This window comes from Myotis daubentonii, chromosome 3 (assembly GCF_963259705.1).
Source record: "Myotis daubentonii chromosome 3, mMyoDau2.1, whole genome shotgun sequence".
NCBI lineage: Eukaryota > Metazoa > Chordata > Mammalia > Chiroptera > Vespertilionidae > Myotis > Myotis daubentonii.
In genome coordinates, this window is record NC_081842.1 from 8,922,673 (window position 1) to 8,929,105 (window position 6,433).

The following is a 6,433-nucleotide window of genomic DNA, read 5'->3' on the forward strand; positions in this document are numbered from 1 at the left end:
CAGAGTGGCTGGATCTGAGCATCCAAAAGACCCGAATCACACCCCAACCCCACATCTCCTGTCAAAGGGAAAGAGGTGTGACTCGCTCTGTGACACCTCCTGGGTGAAGGGCGGTGGCTGTGGGAGGCCTGGCATGCAGGGATGGGGATCACAGCAGACACGGCCAGTCTGCAGGGGAGCTTCTGCCAATGGGCAGTGGTTCTTGCCCAGATAGCCACTCAGGACTGTGGACCTCACAGGAACAAGACTGGGCATTGCCCACAGCACCACCCTGTTGGCTACACTCGACCGATGTAGTATGACTCCGCCGCACTGGAAGCTTCCAGAGAGAGGGTCACCTGGGAGCGTTGCACCCTGGGCTGCATCTACCAGGGGACAAGCTGCCTGCTCCCCATTCCACACAGCGGATCAAAAGGGTCAGTCCCTTCCCCAAACTACAAAGCCACATCGGCCTGACCCCAGGGTTGACACTCTCAAACCTACACTCAGCAGCTGAGTGACTATGGACAGGCCACCTCAGCCCTCCCAGCCTCAGTTTCCTTCCTTGTTAAAGAGAACGGAAGACCTCAAGGTCTCTGGAGGAAGAGGGGATTTTGCCTGCAGAAGGCTTTCCAACTTGAGTTGCAACATCAACGTTTCTTAGGTTTCTGACCTGCCCTGTAGAGTTTTGACTTGGTAGGTCTCTCAACTGCAATGAGCCAATTCCTGAAAATAAAAAAATAAATCTCTCTCTGCACACACACACACGCTCGTCCTATTGGTGCTGTTTCTCTAGAGAACCCTGGCTGCTGCAGATCCCAAGGTATATGTCCATTGTAGAAAAACTTGCTAGAGGTGTTTTTAACAACTGCGAGCTGAGGGAAGCCAACTGCACCGTGGTTTCCTGCTCCGCAGGTTCCGGAGGCTACGAGGGCACTTCTGAGCCCCTTTCTCTTCCCCCCTAATCAGAGCTGTGGGCTGTGGCATCACAGCTCCCCCAGAGCTGAGATGAGCCCACGTGACACCCTTCTCAGACCTGGGAGCTGGGGTCTGCCTGCTCCCTAACGCCCCTGGGCCTTGCTACCTGGCCGCTGGGAGGGTGAGTGGCCCAGACACCTTCAGCTTTCAGAGGAGAGAGCCCTGGGCCAAAACAGGAAGTCCTGCCCAGGTCACAGACTGGGAGCTCCAGGACCTGGCTGTGCCTGCCAGGCCTCTCCTCCCTGCACCATGTCCCCAAGACGCCCACCAGCCAATAATAGAAGCGAATGGCAACCAGCAACCTGTCAAGGACCCCCGCTCCACCCACAGCCCTCCCTGTTCTGAGGAAAGGTGCCGGGGGGCTCTTTCCTGCCTCTCCAAGCACAGGACAGCACCCCTCTCGCCTCTGGTCCAGCTGCCATGGCTGAATGCAGAATCCTGCCAGCCCAGCTTTGTGGGGAGCCCACGTGCAGGGAGGAGGCCCAGCCCTCGCATCCAGTGCAGGCGACAGGCGGCCTGTGTTGTACCAGCGAGTGGGGTCTCCAGATCACAGGGCCCACTGAGGCCCAGGCCCGCCCCCGCCCCGATGCTTGCTTCCCTTTGGTGTGTTTGGAGCGTTTAGGCAGATGCTCTTGAATGGGGTCCCAGCCCGACGGTCACATGCAGGGTCTGGGGTGAGATGACGACAGATTCAACATTTTCATTTTAGGTCCAGTTTGTGCAAAGGAAAACAGACAGTGAGCCCCTGACCGGGTCTGCCTGGTGGCTGTCACCCAGACATCACCCAAAGATTGCCCAGCGATGGGCAGAGAGGCCCCTGAAGGGAGCGTTCTCAGCATGGCCAGGCTCCCCATCCTCTGGGTGAACACAGTGCTATCCGCGCCTTGCAGGCAGTGTCCCTCTCTGCAAAATGGAGCCAGCTGCCCATGACACTGCCTCAGGTGGGACTGTGGGACACTCACAATGCGACAGGTGAGCAGAAAGGTGAGCCCTACAGACATGATCCGCAGAGCTGGCGGGGGCCCAAGTCACATGGCATTACCTCGGGCTTGGTGCTGCCCCATCCATGGGCAAGTACCTGTTCACAACCCTGTTCACTGTGGAGCTCGGCCTGGGCCTGAGCGGAACCTGCCGGAGAAAGACCAGCTTGTACAACACAGGCCGCCTGTCACCTGCACTGGATGCGAGGGCTGGGCCTCCTCCCTACACGTGGGCTCCCCCCAAAGCTGGGCTGGCAGGATTCTGCATTCAGCTATGGCAGCTGGGCCAGAGGTGAGAGGGGTGCTGTTCTGTGCTTGGAGAGGCAGGAAAGAGCCCCCCAGCACCTTTTCTCAGAACAGGGAGGGCTGTGGGTGGAGCGGGGGTCCTTGACAGGTTGCTGGTTGCCATTAGAAAGACCAGCCTGGACACATCAGCCTCTTGTCCACGTGTCCCTCACACCTGCTCAGAAGCGACCTTTGATCATAGATTCAGTTGGAATTTAAACTACAGGCTGGCCCAGCCCAGCCCTCCCATTTCACAGATGGGAGGCCAAGCGGCCTGCTCATGTCACACTCTCCCTGGGTGCAAACGGGCCCCTCTATCCCCTGGACAGCGGCTGCCTTTTCTGCAGAACTTCGGCAAGGCACTGGCTCCCCCTTCTTCCCCCACGAAATCTCCAGGCAGTAACTGCCCCTCCAGGAGACTGGTTTAGGCATCACACACACCTAATGCCTGTCTCCCTAAAACGCACTGTCGCCCAGCACTTTCACATCCTCAGGCCTGAGCTTGTGAAACCTCGAGAATCCAAGAGAAGTGACAGTCCCACCACCTAGAAAATGCACCATGCACGCAAACACACCTCACACATACTTACAAACACACACATACACACTCATAATACACGCTCCCCCATACCCCCATTCATCCACATTTAGACACACATACTCACACCACACACACTAACACACTCCTTCACATGTACCTACACTCACTCATACACACACCACAAATTCACATTCCCCCTCATATACACACACCAAACATAACACACTCACACTCAGACACGCACACAGACTCTGTGGGACACAGACCAGCCCAGGCAGCGTGGAGGCGTGAGGAGAGGAGGGGGACTGACTCAGGCAGGAAGAGGAAGGCACAGCTGGTGAGGCCCCACTCCCCTCCCACACAGCCAGCCTTGCCCAGTGCTGCACCCACCAGCCGGGGCGGGGGCCGGGGGGGGGGATCTTCCCTGCCCCCACCTCCTTCTGGCTCTGCCAGCCTCGCAGCCCTCATGTGGGGCTCAGCAAGTGTCTGTGGCTGTGGAAGACCCCAGACCCAGATGCCGAGGACTGGGGTCTGTGCCGGTCCTCTCGCCATGCTGGGCCCCGTCCTCCTCAGTCACAGACGTTCCCAGCATCCGCTAGCTCTGCCTGCGGTGGGCACCGCACCCCTCACTGGATCTCAGTGACAGGAGGCCTGGGCTGGATGATCCCAGGGCAGGCAAGAGGGAGCCAGGCTGCCAGGGCCCCTCCAGGGCTGGACCCCCTGGAGCTGCTTCCCCTGGGAAAGGCTATGGCCACTCTGCAGGGAAGAGCCCCAGAAAGACCAGCATTAGAAAGACCGGCCCGGACACATCAGCCCCGTTCACTCACCCCGCTTGAGGTCCTGGAGATGTGGCAGGGCGTCCGGTGGGCTGGCAGGGGCCTCTGCCCGCTCTTGACCAGGCTGGTTTTGTGGCACGTCTGGGAGGACCCTGGCCAGCCAAGACTTGGATGTTGAGGGCACAAGGCTTCCTCTTCTACAGCAGCAATAGGGAGGAAGTAGTTACATGTGGGTGATTGCACCACATGTGGCCGATGAAACCCAGCCCCTCTGCTCTACACGGGCTCCCAAGGGGGGATGTCAGAGGAACACGCTTACAAGCCAGATGATGGGATGTGCCATTCATTGTGCAAGTCATGGCGAGAAGCAGAGAGAAGGAAAGGAGGCGCGATTACTGGGAAGAGGGGCCCCTGGTGGCAGGGAGGGACTCAGTCACATACAGAGGAGGTCTCAGCTGTGCCCTCCAGGGAACAGGGAACCCCAGAGCGAGTGCCTAGGAGCAGGGGCCTGGCCTGCGACTGAGCACCCAGCGAGGAGAGTGCCTCCATCATTGAGAAGCAAACAGGAGTGTTGGGGAAAAGCACTTGCTCATGGAAATGAAAAAGGTTTACACAAGTCAAAGAACAGAAGGACAAGGTTGGTGAGCGATTCAGAGAGCAGGATGAGAGATCAGCTGGGGGGCACAAGGAGATGGGAAGAGGAAGGCGCGTCCCTCTGTCTGTGGATGCCCAAAGTCCACGTGACCACAGGAGTCCAGGGGAAGGAAGGGTGAACAGAGAGGAGGAGATGCTCAGACAACAAAAGAGCCAGAGCTGAGAGAGGACCCAGATTAAGAGTCTGCAGGCCCTAGGGACGGAGGGAGAAGGTCTTGTTATTAGGTTTATCCTGAGGCTGTCACAGGACATCAAAGATAGCAAGGAAATTTCACCGGATGAGGGGGCTGCTAGAGGGGAGAGGGAGAGAGACCTGGTGAAGGTCCCATAGATTTTCAGGCGTAACCAAGGTTTTGTGATTATATAAAAGCGTCCCCATCCTTTGCAGCGGTTCTCAACCTGTGGGTCGCAACCCCGTTGGTGGTCGAATGACCCTTTCACAGGGGTCGCCTAAGACCATCCTGCATATCAGATATTTACATGACGATTCATAACAGTAGCAACATTACAGTTATGAAGTAGCAACGAAAATAATTTTATGGTTGGGTCACAACATGAGGAACTGTATTTAAAGGGCCAGAAGGTTGAGAACCACTGCTTTAGAGTTACGTGTTGAAATATCCCAGATGATATGATATGACTTTTTTTATTTGCTTCCAAATAATTGAGTGGGGAGGGATAGGGGACAGTGGGGGAGGGGTGTAAAGGAAACAAGATAGGCCATGAGTTGATCATTATTAAAGCAGATGTTGGGGGCATTCGGGCATATTAAACTATTCTGTCAACTCTTATATATGTGTGAAATTTTCTGTAGTAAATTTAAAAAAGAACTTTATGTATTTTATTGATTTTAGAGAGAAAGGGAGAAGGAGAGAGAGAGACAGGAACATCAATGATGAGCGAGAGTCATTGATCGGCTGCCTCCTGCACATCCCCTACGGGGGATGGAGCCGGTTACCTGGCATGTGCCCTGACCAGGAATCAAACCCTGACCACCTTGTTTACAGGTCAATGCTCAACCACTGAGCCATGCCAGCCGGGATGGAAAAGAACTTTAAAAAGAGGTATAAAGTTGTTTAGTTTTGCAAGATGGAAAAGTTCTAGAGATTGGTTGTACAGCAGTGTGAGTATACTTAACAATACTGATTGTGCGCTTAAAAATGCTACAGATGATTAGATGGTTAAATTTATTTTATGCATATTTTGTCACAATTGAAAAGAAAAAGGAAGTGTACGAAATGCTACTTATCAGGCATCCTGCTGAAAGAGACACCGCAGGCTGGGGAGAGATTTCAGGGACAAGGCTTGCATAGGGAAGGCAGGGACGGGTGAGATTTGGGGCAGGATTCTGGAATAACCTTTTCCCCCAAGTCAGCCAAGTGCCAGGAAATTCCCTTTGCTGTCACTTTCACTTAGGTCTTCCAGAACACGAACTGTATTTCTCCAGGCATCACTGAGGAAGCCCTGAGCCTGGCCGACACTGAGCTGGATCCCCGGAGGCCGCACAGCCCAAGCCCTCGGAACATCACGGCCCAGTCAGGAGACTCTGTATCAGTGACTCTGATACAGGCAGAATGGAAGGGGTCCCCGGAGAGTAATCCAGGTGTGGTGGGGGCAGGGGGCAGCCAGGAGGGTGGCTCAGAGAGAGGCAGGCTCTTTTCATCTCCTTGCTGAATACAGGCCTGGCATCTCAGTCCTACTGTCCACCCAGCCATGTGTCAACAGCACACAGCCCGAAAGCTTGGGAAGGGGGCTCCCTCGTGATGGATGGAAGATTAGAAGTGTTTTCATAATGGAGACTGTGAAGCAAGGGGACCTAGGCTCACTTCACAGAGATTCTCCGGGGTGGGGGTGGGGGGGGGGGAGGGTTGGCACCGGTCAATGCTGGCAGGAAGATTGGAGAGAGTCAGACCCCGAAACCCATAATGCTGTGTTGGTGGGTGCTGGTGGACTGAGTGAGTTGGGAAAACCGGGGTTGAGCCTGCCCTCCAGCTCCCCCCTCCTCCTCCCCCTCCCCCATTCCCCAAAAGGCAGAAAGCAATCTCACCTGGGGTGACTGAGGGCAGTCAGGTGAAGGGAGGCTGCTGGCAGCCCTTTCCCAGCTCTCAGCTCCTCCCTCTCACACCTTCGCTCTTGGGCCTCTGTGCCAGCTTCTCTCCCAGCGGGCCTGCAAATTCTCCCAGCCGCTCAACCCTCCTCTTTCTCAGAAACTCCCCATCGTTGCTTTTTTAAAAAAGTTT

The 6,433-nt window shown here is 55.6% G+C and overlaps 1 protein-coding gene across 2 annotated transcripts in view; it reads right to left on the reverse strand.

The window, feature by feature from the left end:
• The window catches only part of ITGB2 (integrin subunit beta 2), a 28,304-nt gene extending 21,871 nt beyond the window's left edge, over positions 1-6,433 (reverse strand). Inside the window, exons 1-2 of one of the 2 annotated variants that reach the window (XM_059686685.1) lie at positions 6,241-6,433; positions 3,591-3,736 (exon numbers count right to left, since the gene is read on the reverse strand). The gene's annotated coding sequence lies outside the window, so the exon portion shown is untranslated. The remainder of the gene's footprint in view (positions 1-3,590; positions 3,737-6,240) is intronic. The other variant, XM_059686687.1, reaches the window with a different exon arrangement.